Source organism: Nelumbo lutea, chromosome 5 (genome assembly GCF_056320005.1).
Source record: "Nelumbo lutea isolate HS-2025 chromosome 5, American lotus-T2T, whole genome shotgun sequence".
NCBI classification, from domain to species: Eukaryota; Viridiplantae; Streptophyta; class Magnoliopsida; order Proteales; family Nelumbonaceae; genus Nelumbo; species Nelumbo lutea.
Window position 1 is genome coordinate 7,905,734 of NC_142688.1, and position 16,017 is coordinate 7,921,750.

The 16,017-nt window shown below is 39.3% G+C and overlaps 1 pseudogene across 1 annotated transcript; it reads left to right on the forward strand.

Moving 5' to 3' along the window:
• Positions 1 to 3,419: 3,419 nt before the first annotated feature.
• Positions 3,420 to 4,774, forward strand: LOC148850141 (zinc finger protein ZAT10 pseudogene; annotated as a pseudogene). The gene has a single exon (XR_016099390.1). The product of XR_016099390.1 is annotated as a zinc finger protein ZAT10 pseudogene (transcript).
• The last annotated feature ends 11,243 nt before the right edge of the window (positions 4,775 to 16,017 follow it).

The following is a 16,017-nucleotide window of genomic DNA, read 5'->3' on the forward strand; positions in this document are numbered from 1 at the left end:
TCTACGTGGGTTCCTTCTTCTACATGGACTCCTTCTTTGGCGAGTTCACCTCACTGGGTAGTCTCCATCTCGCCATTTGCTAGTCCAGGTAAGCAAGTGGATGGTACCAACACCGCAACCAGAAGATAGATCCAAACGTCTCTAGAAAATATCGTATACTATGGTCAAGAAATAATGAGCACCACAAGAGGCTGCAGTTCTTTACAGGCCCCATAAATCACAATGAATTAATTCAAAAATATCAAATGCTTTACTATTACTAGAAACAAATTCCTCGACATTGTTTAGCTCGGAAGCATGCATCACAACCCTTAATACTGTCATCATTATTATTCTTAGTGCTAATAAAAGGCAACAACTTAACAATTCTATAAGAAGGATGCCCTAACCTTTGATGCCAAATATCCCACGTTCTGCTCTCTGTAGGCTTCATTGCTCTTGTTGATGTAATGCTTCGGAAATAATAGAGTCCCTCTAGCTGTTCACCCGCTCCAATCAACATCCACGTAGTGCGGTCCTGTATCACACAAAATTTATTAGTGAACTGGACAATGCAATTTGATTCCTCAATCAATTGAGATACAGGAAGTAAATTGCAGTTCAAACTAGGCACATATAAAACACTAGTCAGTTTCAGATGATCGTCTAGTGCAACTGTGCTTTCTTCCTCAGCTATTGTCGCTTTCCCGTCTGGTAGCCCAACAGAGCACGGAATGACAGTCTTGATGTCTCTCATTGACTCGAGGCTTCCTGTCATATGATGAGAGGCCCCTGTGTCTATTATCCATTATGACAGTTTTTGCTTACCACTTAGTTGTTGACTCCCCTCTTTCTGTGTGTTCAGAAGGTTGAGTAATTTGTTCCACTACTCACTGCTTAGTCCATTTAACACAGTCTTGGCTGCATCAATTGATTCTCCTTGAGACGCATTGCCTTGCGCAAAGGCTTTGGCTGTATTGGCCTTGACTTGGCCGCCACGACCTTTTCCTCCTGTCCCTGCTCCTTGTTTCTGTTCACCTAGTTCTTTTTCTTTGTTTTCAGCCATACCGACTACTGTGTCTGAAAATCCACAATCGTCGGCAGAATCTCCACAAAAGACAGAGAACCAATCTTCGGATCTCCCTAAAACCTGCCGTAGAACTTTGACTCGCCGGAAATATGTTAAGGATCATGACATTCTGATCGAGAATGAACCCCCTAGTTCTCTACTCTTACTCGCCGGAAACTTGATGTTGAGGTAATGGACAGCCAATACAGGTCGCGATGATAAATAGAAGCTAGAACCAGGGCTTATTCTTCATTAGGCATCCTCCCTCGTGGCTGTGATGCGACAAGGATGCCTGAAATGAATAGTCGGTCACCAATTATCTCTTCTCTCTCGAACTCTTAAATCCTCATCATCGTTGTCTTCTGTTCGTTCTCGGTTCCCACTAGCAGTGCTTGACAAGGAGCAACAACTACTCTCTCCCGAGCCAAGAACAATTTTGACTAGGTCAAAAACATCTGGGTCGGGGTATTCGCCCTTGAACGACCCTTCTCTGAACTGGAGCAACAAATCCCCTAAAGAGACAATCCTCCTTGACGGCTGTGAATATGAGCATTGGCTCATCGTCATGGAATTCCCTAACGACCCTAAACCCTCCGAAGACGAGATGATTGCCACATACGTCAAGACCCTTTTGCAGAGGAAGACCGAAGAACCCTACTCCGTGCGGTTCCCTTCACTAAAACTGACCCATCGAACCCTTATGCTTCCTCTGAATTTGGTTTTGTGCCTCTTCCTACTTTCGATGCCCGATTTCTTCTCCGATGATCTTACCTTTGAATTTGATCCAGTCCCCGTCCCCTCAGTGTTTTACGAGTCGAAAGCCGACGGAGAACAAGCTGGAGCCATAGAGGATGAAAGATCGAGCTCGCCAAGAAGCTTGGTTTACAGCCAAGAAGCTATCTCTATAACCGTAAAGATGGAAGGCCGGCTGCTTCCAACGATGCTGGTCTACAGCTAGTGGACAACAAGGATTCCTACTTCCCGGACGACGAATATCAAGATTGCATTGGCCCCGTCGATGGCCAGGAGTACGCTCAGGTTCTTTGGATGCCCCAGAACAGGCCGTTGCGAGGTCATGTGCATCGACGACACCAAGCGACTCTGTCACATACGAGGAAAGATGCACAAGAAGGTCTGGGTCGCTGTTGGCGGTATTATATTGGTTGGTTTGAGAGATTAATAGGACGACAAAGCCGATGCAAGAAGGTCACCATGCAAGTACAAGCCCGACGAGTCCCAAGCTCTTGAAGGCCTACGACGAATTGCCTAAGAATACCTGGCTCTGATACCATGTAAAACCAGAGCTTTCTGGTTTGTTTTTTCTTGTTATTATTCATTGAGAATGCCGATATATATACAGTTGAATCTCCTGCATTTACAAGGATAAGAAGATACAAAAAAGATAAACAGAGATTCCTAATTCAATCACAGTAGAGACTCCTAATTCAATCCTAATTGTAATCCTAACAGGGAACGAAGGATAACTCCCTACATTATTAATAAAATTCATTCTACAGCTTGCTCAATTGGAATTGGGATATGCTCCTCATAAAACGCTCCTCACAATCAATTTCACAATCACATCTCATCCTGTATTGTATTAGAAACATTTTCAATAAATATTAATAAGTCGAAGAGATATTCTCAATGTACAGCTGATATATGCTGTAAACTCGTCTGAAGAACAGATGTGGATTCGCTCAATAACAATCACGTTCAACTAATCTGAATTTAGTCTCATACACATGGCGAAGGCAGTGGTTCCCTTTTGGCCACGTATAATTTTCATCAGGTGATGTTTTCAATACACGGAGGGAATGCGTTGTGAGGCGCAGATCTGAAGTCAGATTCTTGAGGCCAAGATTAATAACACGAGGATGGAGAGTTCAAAATGGGCTCCCCGCTCCCCACGGAAATGGCTCCACATGTACATCAACATCTTCGATCCGTACTTATGATAGTAAGATGTTCGCAATATAGGGTTGAGATGTGCTGTGGGGCATGTGTGAGCACGCTATGTGGAGTCCATCCGACTTGGGAATTGGAAGATTGAGTTACCAATATGACATACTCGTACTATTAGCCACGTGTATCTAATAGTTGAATGGTTGTGAACTCCCAAGTCCCAACTATGTGATTGGTCCGGAATTAAACAGATGGTATATATTGAGAAAAACGTCATTGCATATATCAACCATTCTGATCCGCCAGGAGGATCTATTTGACAACGTCATACCACCCGCGGATGACCCAATCATTGCTCCGCTGTCAGTGGCGGCGTGGGGAGGAGGTTAGAATGGACCAGAGAGGAGAAGGACTGAAGGAGAAGAGCGCGTTTGTTTTGACTTGGGGAAGAAGTTGGAAAATGGAATGGAAGTAGTCTATAACTCAAATATTAACAGTGGAGTCCCATCCAGGCTCCAACCTCCCTTCCACCACTCCACTTGGAAGCTTGGAGTTGACCGACTTCACTCTCCAACAATTCAACTACTCCAAAAATGAGAGTTATCGCATCCATCCATCCCCTTTTGGCAGTTTCGCCCCTTTTTATTTATTTTAATATGATCAGTACCCTCCTCCTATTCTTCCCACCGCTCTACACGCAACTTCCTCCCACAGTCCCACACGCAGCCCCACTTCCACTCCTTAAAAAGGCTACTACACCCTCTTCACTCTCACACTCAACAATAACACCAACTGCCCATCCTCCTCCTCCTCAACCCCCCAAAATTCCCTTTGCTCTCTGCTTTCTGCTCTCTGTATATCCTTCTGAATTCGTCTGGCAATTCGACTAGGACCAGATTAGATGGCTCTAGAAGCTCTCAACTCACCTAGAACGGCAACTCCTTCACTCCACTATGACGACATGGACCTGCACTGTGTTGAGCCATGGGCCAAGCGCAAGCGGACCAAGCGTCCTCGTCTCGAGAACCCACCCACCGAGGAAGAGTATCTCGCCCTCTGCCTCATCATGCTCGCTCGTGGCGGTGCAGGTGCTACGATCTCCGGCGGCGGTGCCCTCTCCAATCACCGCATCCACTCCCCTCCTCCCCCACCGCCCGCGTTGAAGCTCAATTACAAGTGTACCGTCTGCAACAAAGCCTTTGGTTCCTACCAAGCCCTTGGGGGGCACAAGGCCAGTCACCGCAAGCTCACTGGAAACGACGACCAGTCCTCCTCCTCCACTACCACCACCACCACTACAAGCTCTGCGGTCAATCCAGGTGGAAGGACCCACGAGTGTTCTATTTGCCATAAGTCCTTTCCAACCGGACAAGCCTTGGGTGGGCACAAACGCTGTCACTACGATGGTGGTAACACCAACAGCAGTGTCACGTTGTCGTCGGACGCTGCTGCCCCGAGCCACAGTCTCCGCGGTTTCGACCTGAATTTGCCGGCCTTGCCTGAATTCAACGGCGCTGTCGGTGGAAAGAAATCCGAGATATTTGGCGAGGAAGAGGTGGAGAGTCCTCTGCCCATGAAGAAGCCGCGTCTCTTGATTCCGGCCGACGAGACTAGTTCTCAAGATCAGTAGAAATTAGATGGATGATTTGATCTCCCATTATTTGTTATTTCTTTTAGTTTTTAATATATTTAGTGGGGTTAAAAATTGTTTCTGTACAGAGAATTTCATTCTTTGTAAGACTAAAATCTCCCTTGGTTTGGAAAGGTCAATTTCTTTTTTTTTTTATTTAATTTATTCTAAAATTAAGTATTTCTTTCAAATACAGTATATATGTGTGTATGTGGTGTAAATTATCCCAGCCCCCAGGGAGTCTCTAAAATGAAGCCGCCGCGTGAGAAGCATCACAAAGTGATTAACTTGAGCAATATCCAGCTAATTTCTTGAGTGCGCATATATATCATGTGTTTTTGGTGTAACCGCGTGAAGGGAGGACCAAGGCTGCTAAGTGCTTAGCTGGGTCTTAGATCTGATGATCATCCAGCTCTGTTCAGGGCCTTCAGTCTCCAGGTGGACTCGGTCCGGTCGCCCATGTTGCTGAGCGACGGCTTTAACTTTTAACTGTATTTTTATGCGTCCAATGTCCCCATGTTATTAGCTTCGTTTTAATTATGGGCGACGGATTGGATGACGGTGAATAAATATTTGTTGTTTGGATGGTGCCAACTGGCTAAGTTTGGTAAGGTCTCTTCCTCACTGTCACTGGCTGGTTGTAGCGGAGGCTTAGGGGTTATAGAGAGGCCAGTCACCAGTGGGACGGGCCACCCGCGTTGCGTAGTGTAGTAAAAAAAAATGTTGTTAATTTAATTGGCGTTGGCCGCGTAATGTTTGACTGGTCTGGTGTGGATAAGAATTAAGAAGCTGGGCTGGTCTGGTCTGGTCTGGTCTGGTCTTTCTAATCTATCTAGTAGTACAAAATAATCTGGAAATTAAAAGTGGTTCGTTCAAGGCAAGTTGGGTCCTTCACTTGCAGTGTAACTTCCGGTTCTTGTGTAGTTGAATTAATTACCGACATTTTAATTACTCTTGCTAAGGATAATGAAGAAGCATGTAAAACTTGGACAAATCCCAGGAATAAGCTTGGTTTGTACAATAGCAATACTACCAAAGGCCAGGGGAATGATACGTATATATAACTGATAAGAACTAAAAAAGCAAGGTGAGAGTTTTTTGCGTGTGGGGAATGAGCGTCGTTTGGTCATTCGCGGTTCGCCCAAGGAGAAAGTCAGTAACCGTAGGTGCAAATGCAAGGAATACACAAAACAAACAAACAAACAAACCCAATGGAATTGGACATGTTAGAAAAGTCCAGGCCAGACTTGGAAAGTCATTGTATGAACATGATACCAAAGCTATTGAAGTCGTCTAACTAATTTTATTAATAAATAGAAATATAACCATATCATCATTCATTATTATTTATTAGTTGATGCTAACTCACCAATCACATTCACACACCACTCCCGATTAATTTGCTTTGCTACACAAATTGTTCCTAGCTTAGCTACATCCTTATAGTTCATGACCATCGTGTATTAGGAATCTCTCTCAGCTGTAATGTAATGTTTATCGTAGGTAGAGACGTGAGAACACACACTTCACGCCCTCGTCCTCAACTGTCAACTCCAACTCAGATACGTGACATTGTAATTTAATTGTACTCAGAATGAAAACGCGGCCGTAGCAAGTTTCCAGCAGTTGTAGCTGGTTTTATATATGGTGTGTTTACATCAGGCATGTGTCTCCCCCGGGCGTCAGCCTTACCCAACTTTCCATGTTTATCATCAGTTTAAGTTGGTCCTTGGTCGGCACATTGATATGTCGTTTAGTCATTCTGGTTTTTATTGGGTAAAGATGCTTTAGTCAATTCTTAGTCACCCAGGTTTTCATGACGTTGGAGACATGCTTGACGGTGCTGTTGAATGATCGGAAGCACCGCACCGCCGAATGTGATTGTGAGGGCAGAGGCCAGGGGGCCTAGCTCGTCACTTCACAAACCTGGTGTGGTCCAATTCATGAGGCCCCATCCCCTTTATATGCCCCGTTCGGAGCAGGTAGGCATCACATTTTAAGCACCTTTAATGAGCACTTAATTTTTTTTTTTATAATTTATCCTTAAAATGGGTTCGACAGAAAGATATATCTGAAATTAATTTTTTATTCTTTTGGACCAATCAATTGGTATTATAAATGATGTAATCCATCCGGTGTTATTTATCAAAATTCATGGATGTGTTTTGATTGGTCAAAACTCTTCTATATTATATCTTTTTGGCATCCATTTTGTGCAAGTTGGGCAGGTTGAATTGGACTTATGATCAACCTGATCCAATCTTAAAATTTGGGCTTAAGGCTCAAGCCTGGATTAAACCTAATTTTCCCAACCTGAGCCCGGCTTGGGTTTGGTCAATGAACCTACTCTAGAATTATATATAATATGTGAATAGCTGGACTGGGCTCGGGCTGAGTTCGAACTACCTAAGGGCTAGACTTAAACTCAAAACAAAAAAATAAAAAAGCCCGATTTTTTTGAATCTAAACCCAACTTAAAGATCGAAAATCCAAATCCATCCCATATAAAATTTTAGCTGGACCAGTTCGAGATTGGGCCCACCCAAGTTACACCCCTAACAAGAACGATAAAACTCCAGCCCCAGCCCCGGCACATCTCCATATGCAAGAACAAAAGATAATGTCATGGGTGCATATTGATATAATGGTGAAAAAAGTGGAGTCACAGTCACAAACCTAATAAACCCAACCGACGTATTTATTAAAGCCATTACTCCTTGGGAGAGGGGAAATTGTAGACCTGATCAAAACTAATTAAAGCTGGACCCAACTGTGGTTATGATAAAATATAACTGATCTTGGTTTGGGCTTCGAGGTGAGAACAGAGGTACAAGCGTACATCTTCATTAATAAAAAAAGTTTAAATTAACATGATTCAAAACAGGTGACTGGGAAGTTTTTTCCCAAGATTAGAATGTGTGACAAGCTAGCTGCCTGAACACTTCCAACTTCTCCTCCTTGCCGAGAAGCTTCTCCTGTTAACTTTTAATGCTGTATTCTACGACAAGGTGAGCGAGATTGGGGAGAGGAAGTCGGTTCTACTCCTACTATTCTTTTGGTGGGTTGTAAAGGATGCGGGACACGGATTACGGACCGAGTTTTAGGTGGTGGGTGAAGGGTGATGCACTGTAGTTAGTACCGTGCTGGATTACTTTGCCAGGTCTGAATGAGATGTAAATCACATAAAGAGTCCTGTTTCTTGGATGCCATGCATCTAATGGAAGATTAATAACATTACCTTATTTTGTTGTTTTATTGAGTATTCGAACATATACACTAAAAAAAAGAAAAAAACTTTTCGTATGATAGCTGCGATTTGTTATGAAAGGAGAAGCTTGACACCAACATCAACTAATTATTAATTGTCTAATTTGGCCAATTGATCAGGTATGCTGGCCACGTCCAACTGGATTTTGTTATGCCTTTTCGTTTCAATACCCAAAAATAAGAGAAGGGATTTCTAACTAGAATGTTAATTACATCAAAATCAACATTTTCTTCTTTTTCTTCATTGTACATTTTCGTCACTGGATGCATCTAGATGCTTTTTTCTTCGTTGGATTTATGGCCTTAGAATCGTAGCAGGTTCTAGATACAAAAGATTAACTTTTCTCTTTTCCCCTCCCCTCTTCCTCGCAATTTATTAAAGTTAGAAAATTATTTTATAAAAGTTACTGTACAGATTTCGTTGGGGGTTGACTACTAAGGAAAGGAAAGGAAAGGAAAACCATCCAAAGTGCTGAATTTGTTGACAACTCTTACCGACCTCAACTGACCTCGTCACACCAAGCCTTTGAAACACAAGGCGCTTTTGTGTTGACACAGAAGTAGTGTTCTACTCTTCTGTGATTAATTACAGCCCCATAGGCTGTGTCTGGCTACACCACAAAAGTGGAGGTTGAAATCTTGCAACGTGGGCCCAAAATGCTGAATAATGTGTCAACTTACCATTCCCCAACAAATTTACTCTGTTGAGAAGATATGATGATAAATTGTTGATGATTTGATTTCTAATGAGGATGGTTCCAATATTCCATATTATAACCATCCGGGTCCAATTTGCCATAATTAGATATCTCAACCTAACTAACTAGCTAGCTAGTAACTAATTAAGTAGAATAAAACGATGATCAGTTGGCACAACAGTCCTCAGCACTTGGGCGAATAAAACTATGAGTATCTGGCCATGGTTTTGGTTTGTGGCGCATATATACAAAATACCATTCATTCAAACATTTCGTCATCCACCCTAACTACATTCATTCAACTAAAGCCACCTAATCAAATTAATTTAGCAATATCATGAGGTATCCCAAGTCCCAAGCAAGCCAAGGTGTTGCAAGCAATATAATAGGCTTCATCCATATGACCGCACTCATCGATAAAAACTTTTTTAGAGGTGGTTTGATAAAATGGGATACTTTGGCCTGCGCTGTTGAGGATTGAGCCGGATCAATGTAGAAAGTCAGTAGTGTGGGCTGACATTTGAAAAGGTTTTATGTGGTCCTTTTTTTTCTTTATACTAATCCCAGTCAAATTTAAAAGATGCGTTGCAGGACCCACTTAATGTGGCAATGTGATCCATTCCCGTGCGGCTCCCTCCCACCTTGCCCTGGTCAGGGTGGGTTTTGGGGAAACTCAAAAACTCTAGGGATTGGGGATGATATTTGTTCATCCAGCACTAGTTCCAAACTTGCCTCAGTTATATTACATTACATAATATAATATAGTCTTTGTTAGCTTAAAAAATATAAAATAAAAATAAGTTTACAAATAGGAATGGCTGGGGCGTGCACGATAAATTTAGGGATTATATTTTTTATAGGAATGAGGATAGAGTTGGGATTTCTAGCCTTGGTGGGGTTTAGGGGTGCGGACAGGACGAGGTATTTGAATTCAGGATCAAGGATTGGGCATGCAAAACTGGTCCTGCCCCAATTTTGGGTTGGAGCAGGTTGATGGACTGTGAAAGAGGAAATGGTGGAGACAACCCAAGTAGAATCCTTTCTTCTATCTCTTTTCATTCTTGAAGGATGCACTTGATCAATTTGTTGATGCATTTTCCCCTTTGGGTGAGACCTTTGGCTCAGTGCTTTACAACGCTTATTTTCTTTCTAGAGTGAAAATATCTTAATCCCATTTTTATTGTTTTAACTACTCTAATATTATGACTAAGTTATTGCTATGATAATGCTTAACTCCATTGATCAAATGTCGTAGATCCACCACTAGTTAAGTAGCTTCTTTTATACGAAACGTTATCATAGTCGTGGAGTAAAATAGCAATTACCTTGATATTCTTTTAACCAAAAAGACAAAGGCTGAACGTGTTATGCACAAGAGGCTCTTCAACAACCTAGGCTCTTGGCTCCTAACGATCAAACAGACAAAGTTTTTTCTCCTTTGATAATACCAAACATTCAAGGGTGTATAGTAATCAGACCAACTTCATCTCCTTCCATGAAGAAGCTCAACCTCCTTAAATCATTCAGTTCACACTGTTATCAAATGGCCCCTTATACCCATTTATATGTCTTTATCGCCTATCGTGCCGTCACTACACTGCTAGTCCTTTAATCAATTAGACAATAACAGGTGCAGTGTAAATGTACTCGATCATATCAACATTGAACAAAGAGTGTCAGTGTGGCATCTATAGGGCAACTGCATTTCCACTAATTTACACCAACTAAAAGTAATCCAGCCTTTGTGTTAGTTAAGAATCGCTTATTCATCAAAAACCACTAAAACAGAGATTTTTAAATGTGAATGTAAATATGTAGACTGTAAAACGGTTTATATAAATTGTAAAGTTGAGTTAATTTTGCATTGACAAAATTATAATGAATGCAAATACAAATTCTAATAAATCATATTTTTTTTTGTCAAAATCCCATTTGAGTGCAAATTTATTTATTTTTTATTGATGTATTTTTACATCTTATTATCAATGTAAATATGTATTGAAAATTATGTTTTATGTCATTTGTTCATGCATAAACATAATGTTGCTAAACACAGGCAAAAGTGAACCAGAATGCAAATTTACCCTGAACCAAGATTTACACTCCATTTGCATCATTTCCAAACGCAGCCCAAATGCTTTTGCCCTTTCTAACCTGAGTGCAAACTTTGATTCAATACTTAACACGGATTTGTAATCCTACATCTATCCGACTTTTTCGATCAGCCAGTCCTGTCGGACTTGTTCAACGATAACTCATGCTCTAACGTTATTTATTTCGAGTCTATAGACTTCAACATGTTCCGATCAAATCTAATTAGAACACCTTCTATTGAAAGAAGTTAACTGATTTCATGAAAGGAGAGAAGGGTACACAAGAAAATATGCAAGTACATAATAGAGGTCAGACCCTTAAGAATTACAGAGGATGAGTTTTGTCATAATACAATGATTCCAGAATGACACCTAATTTTGTTAATTTATCTGCAATGACATTTAGCTCCCTTGGAATCCAGTACAGAGAAACATTCGTAGGAGCCAATAGATCTCTTGCCTCCATAGTCCAGCTTCCTGTTATCTTAACCATTTTATAGTTAGAACACCTTGACCAAGATCAAATACAATTCCACTCTTAAGGGGGCGTTCGTTTTTTGGATTTTGAGAGGGGGAAAGTTGGTCAATCCCATTGACCAAGAAACCCATGTTCTTTTTTCAAATTTATGTGGAGACTAGGAAAATTTGTGATCACTTACCTAGGTAAGTGATACCCATCTCATAGGTGGGTAAATAACTTTCCACCTGGGGGAAAGTTGCTAATACTTGAATGGGACGAAAATGCCCCTTTTAATATTAAATTTTTATGGCTAAAATGGTCATTGCCTTATTTACCTGAGAAATAAAAGAATATGGGTAAATGTACTTACGTGGGTAAATCTTTCTTAAAAAACAATTATTAGAATAAGTACATTTACCTGAATAAATAACTTACCAAAAAGAGAACGGGGCCTAAGAGGAGAATTTACATCCTAAACTTCTGATGTAGATGTGATTTTACTATTTTCATTATAAAGTCCAAACTTCGTATGAAAGTTTCGCTTAATTTAAAGGCTGCATTTGGTTGCGGTAAAAATTTCATTTCCACCAGATTTGTAATGGTGTAAATGCACACCGGTGCAAATAGGTTGAGTGTATATTCTATTTTACTTTTGCATCAGATTTGACCTTATATTGTTTTTTTTTTTTTTTATGAAAAATAAATAGTGTGGTCCCGCATTATATGCAAGAGAATGGATGTGGGAGGATAATTCACATGGGTGCCCAACAACAAAATGCTGTGAGGTTAGTGTGAGGAGCAGATCTGGACTCCATGCTGAGATGCACATGTGAGACACGTGTGGGATGCGCTTTGTGGGGTGCCAATCTGTATTCAACAAGAGAAGGGTTATTTGTTTGAAAGTGAGGTAGGAAGTAAAATGATGTGGCCCTCATTTTATATGAGAGATAATTAAGATAGGAGAAAAGTGGTGCAAAATTTACACTGCTAGTTAATACAAATGAGAGAAAAAAACATACAAAAACTCTGAAAGCACTTCTTGATTCACTTTTGTTTCCCATGGTCCAAAGCTCAAAAGTATAAGTTTATCCAAACAAGCATACATAAATGTATTTTTTATTCAAAACCCCTTTATACTAAATAAATTCTAGTCCATTGATTTTATTTGTGCCATATTTTCTGCCATGCATGCCCTATTTTATAATTAGGGATGGCAATAGGGTGGCTTTAGGGAGGGTTTTGTAAACTATAGAGCATTTCCACCTCCCCAAATTTCCCAACCCCTAACCTCCCCCAAATCCATTGCAAGTTGGATTTTCAAAATCCAAACCTCTCCTCGAACATGGAGATGAAAAAACCTCCACAACCTATCCTCCTCCATTTGAGGGGTGGGGCGGGTTGGGTTGGTGGTTGGGTCTATAATTTGCACCTAATTTCATGTTATATATATGCAATAAAAAAGAAAAGCAATATTAATAAATATAAAAAATTTCAATTAATTTTTAATTAATCAAACCGTGAGTTTATTTTTGAAATCGAATCAGGGTTATTAGTTTTTGGAAAATCAGTAACAAAAACCGAACCGAAGCCAATTGGTTAACCAATTGACTGGTTTGGTTTGTCATTTTTTTTAATATTTTTATATTTAGAATATATATTATAAAAATATATACATATATAATAAAAACTAAGAATATATAAAATATATATTTTAAATAAATAAATAATATAGTATATATTTATATATAATGCATATTTATTAATTTATAATATATATCAATCTCTTTCTCTCTCTCTCTCTCTCTCTCTCTCTTTTATATATATATATATATATATATATATATATATATATATATATATATATATATATATATATATATATGTATGTATGTATGTATACTGGTCAGTTTGATTAATTGTCTGTTTTCTGTATACATATATAAACATATGTATACCTTTGTTTTTTTTTTTTTTTTTCAAATTCAAACTGAAATTATACAGTTTCGATTTTTCTTGCTCACCTCTATCATTCACATGTGTAAATTGCCATCCCTATTTATAATCATATTCTCGTTAAAATAAAGGTATCAAAAATACACTCTTTATAAGTATACATGTGTTCGAATTTTTCATGGTCATAACAAATTTGATTTCCCTTGATCAATACAAATATAACTAAAATTATGAGAGATTTTTTTTTGTGAGTAAACCTGGTTTCGTGGGTGAAGAAAATATATAGATATTAAAAGAGGAGAAAAGTGTAACTTTAATATTTAGAGTTATATACAATTCGATAAGCAAATTTTATATATCTTACGTGGGTCCTACATAATCAACCCTAAATATCAAACTAATTTTTACAAAAAAAAACTATATTACTTTGATTTTTTTGGTAAATAGAGAAAAAGACTTTCATATGTTAACTATCTTAGTTTGATAGATGATAGCTATGCTAACACTGTAAAATATAAATGAATTGATACTCTGCTCAACAGGTCAAAAAGGAAAAGAAAAGAGTTTCACTGAATTTAATCATTTATATGTGACCCTTTGTCATATTGGGATGTGCCCAAAGGCCCCAAACCACACCCTCTAAGTAGGGGTGTCAATTGGACTGGATTTCGTTCAATCTGATCTAGTCCAACATAAGTCCATTACAAGTGGATCAGATCTAATCCAATCCAATTAATATTTTGGATCATTTTGGGTTGGTCCAATTCAATATCTGGACTGTTTAATCTGTTCAAATTTGTTTTAATTTAGATTAATTCTAATTCAAACCTGGTTCATTGACACCTGTATTTTTATCTTCTATTAATGGATCAGATATTGGCTCAGTCCAACTCAATCCAATATAAATTCATTGTAGATGAATTCCAATTCAATATCTTATTGGTCTGTCCAATCCGTCCAAATTGATTTTGATTTGGACGGGTTCAACCCAAAACCGGTCCATTGACACCCTACCTCCAAGAGTTTCACTGTTCATTTGGGAGGGCTTCACCTTTGGTTGAACTGCTCATATGAGTTCCGAATAAGCTATTCAAAGTAGCTCAATGGCAGAGTCGCTCCACTGAGTCATTTGCTGGCTTTTAGTGTTAGGATTTTCATCAAACATAACCTTTGGGCTTTCCATCTAGGACCCACTTCTGAATGCCAGGAGTTGCTGCCTCCCAAAAAGACACTTTTATGTCCAGATTGACCCTGCAATTAAGGGAAAATCTATGATGCAGGAAAGATATGGTATAAAAAGAGTTTTGATCAATCAAAACCCACCCATAATTTTTTATAAATAACACCTGATTGGCTACCACATTTATGATTCTAGTTGACTGATCAGAAGTTATTCAGATATCATTCCAGTTGAACCCATTAATTAATGGCAAGTTTTACTGAATAGTGGGCGGGCCAGGCCAGCCCAATACGCTTTCAGAGATGCCTGATTATGGATGGGCTTGTTTTCAAATTTTTTGGGGCTGATGGGTCAAGCTCCTAAGTCCTACCTTAATGTTAAACTCAAATCAATGATAAGGTACTTGCTTCCTTAGAATTCTAAAAGCTAAACAGCAGTAAGACTAGGTCAGCATAGCGGGTAGCTGGTCTAATGTGCTCACCAAATGATATTATCTCACCTCAAATATAAAATAAAGGCAAAACTATTCAGTTTAAGTTGTATTTGGTGGTTTGACTGGCCAGTCATCCATTTGATTTACATTCTGGCCCAGGACTGGACTTTCTTATTGACAAGGTGCTTCGGGCCCAAACTATTAAAATTACCGGGCCCCCCATTCTGGGCCTGAGCATGGAGCCAACATCTTCTGATTATGACCCAATATATTTTTATTGTTTCTTCTATTCCCAAGTTATAAAGCATGCTTTATTTTTCAAAATTTTAAATGCAACTAGCAAGTGCCAATCCTGAATTTTTTACTGAATGGGTCGAAGTGTGTCATTCGCCTATGCCTAGGCCTAGATTGCAAGGCCTTATCAAGCGAGGTTGAAATCGAATCTTATTTTCTATCAATGGATTGGATATTTATTCAATCTGGTCCAATCCAATATAATTACTTTGGAGCATTACTGGGCTGGTTCAATTCAATATATGTTATTGGTCTATCCAATCCGTTCAAAGTTGATTTTGATTTGGATAGAATCCAACCCAAAACAGGTTCATTAACACCCTTAAATTTCGAAGTAGGCCTAAGTAGGCCAACCTACATACCTAACCAAAGTTTTTTATTTTTGTATTTTTTTAGTACAAATTACTTGTTTGTTATATCTTTATTCTTTTAACCAGAAATGCCCATTTCCGATCAACAGAATATGGGCCACCTAACCAAGCCTAGTCCAACGGCAACGAGTGAGGGTTTAGCCGTTAAGAGTGGGTTGGGAGTAGGGAGTTTGAGCTTTTCTTTTGGGTTGGTCGTCGATTGTATTTAGGCCCAACTCAACCCATCCAAGTTGCATTAATCTAGAGTCCCACGCATATTATGAGAGAGCATGCTTACCCAAACAACAATAGTAAGAAAAAGGATCACATGGGTGTGATTTCCTCTTTATCCCTCTTCGCATGCTAAGTTGTAGTCCAAGGGAATCGTATAAAAAAAAGAGAAGACTTATCTGCTTCATATAAATTACAGATTAAAAAAAAAAGAAAATAGAAAGACAAATTGAAGTTTGGTGCTTTCTTCTGTTCTTAAAGTTCAATTCATGTACATGATTGATGATTCATCCCCCGGGGAGGAGGGAAAGGGATTTTTCATATGTCAAACTCAAATCTATCAATACAATAGGGGCCGTTTGGTCTGGGCCCATCAATCCTTCAAATTGCAACACCCCCCCCCCCCCCCACCCCAAAAAAAAAAAAGAAAAAAAGAAAAAAAAACCCTCATATACTAATACTACCGTGTATTGTA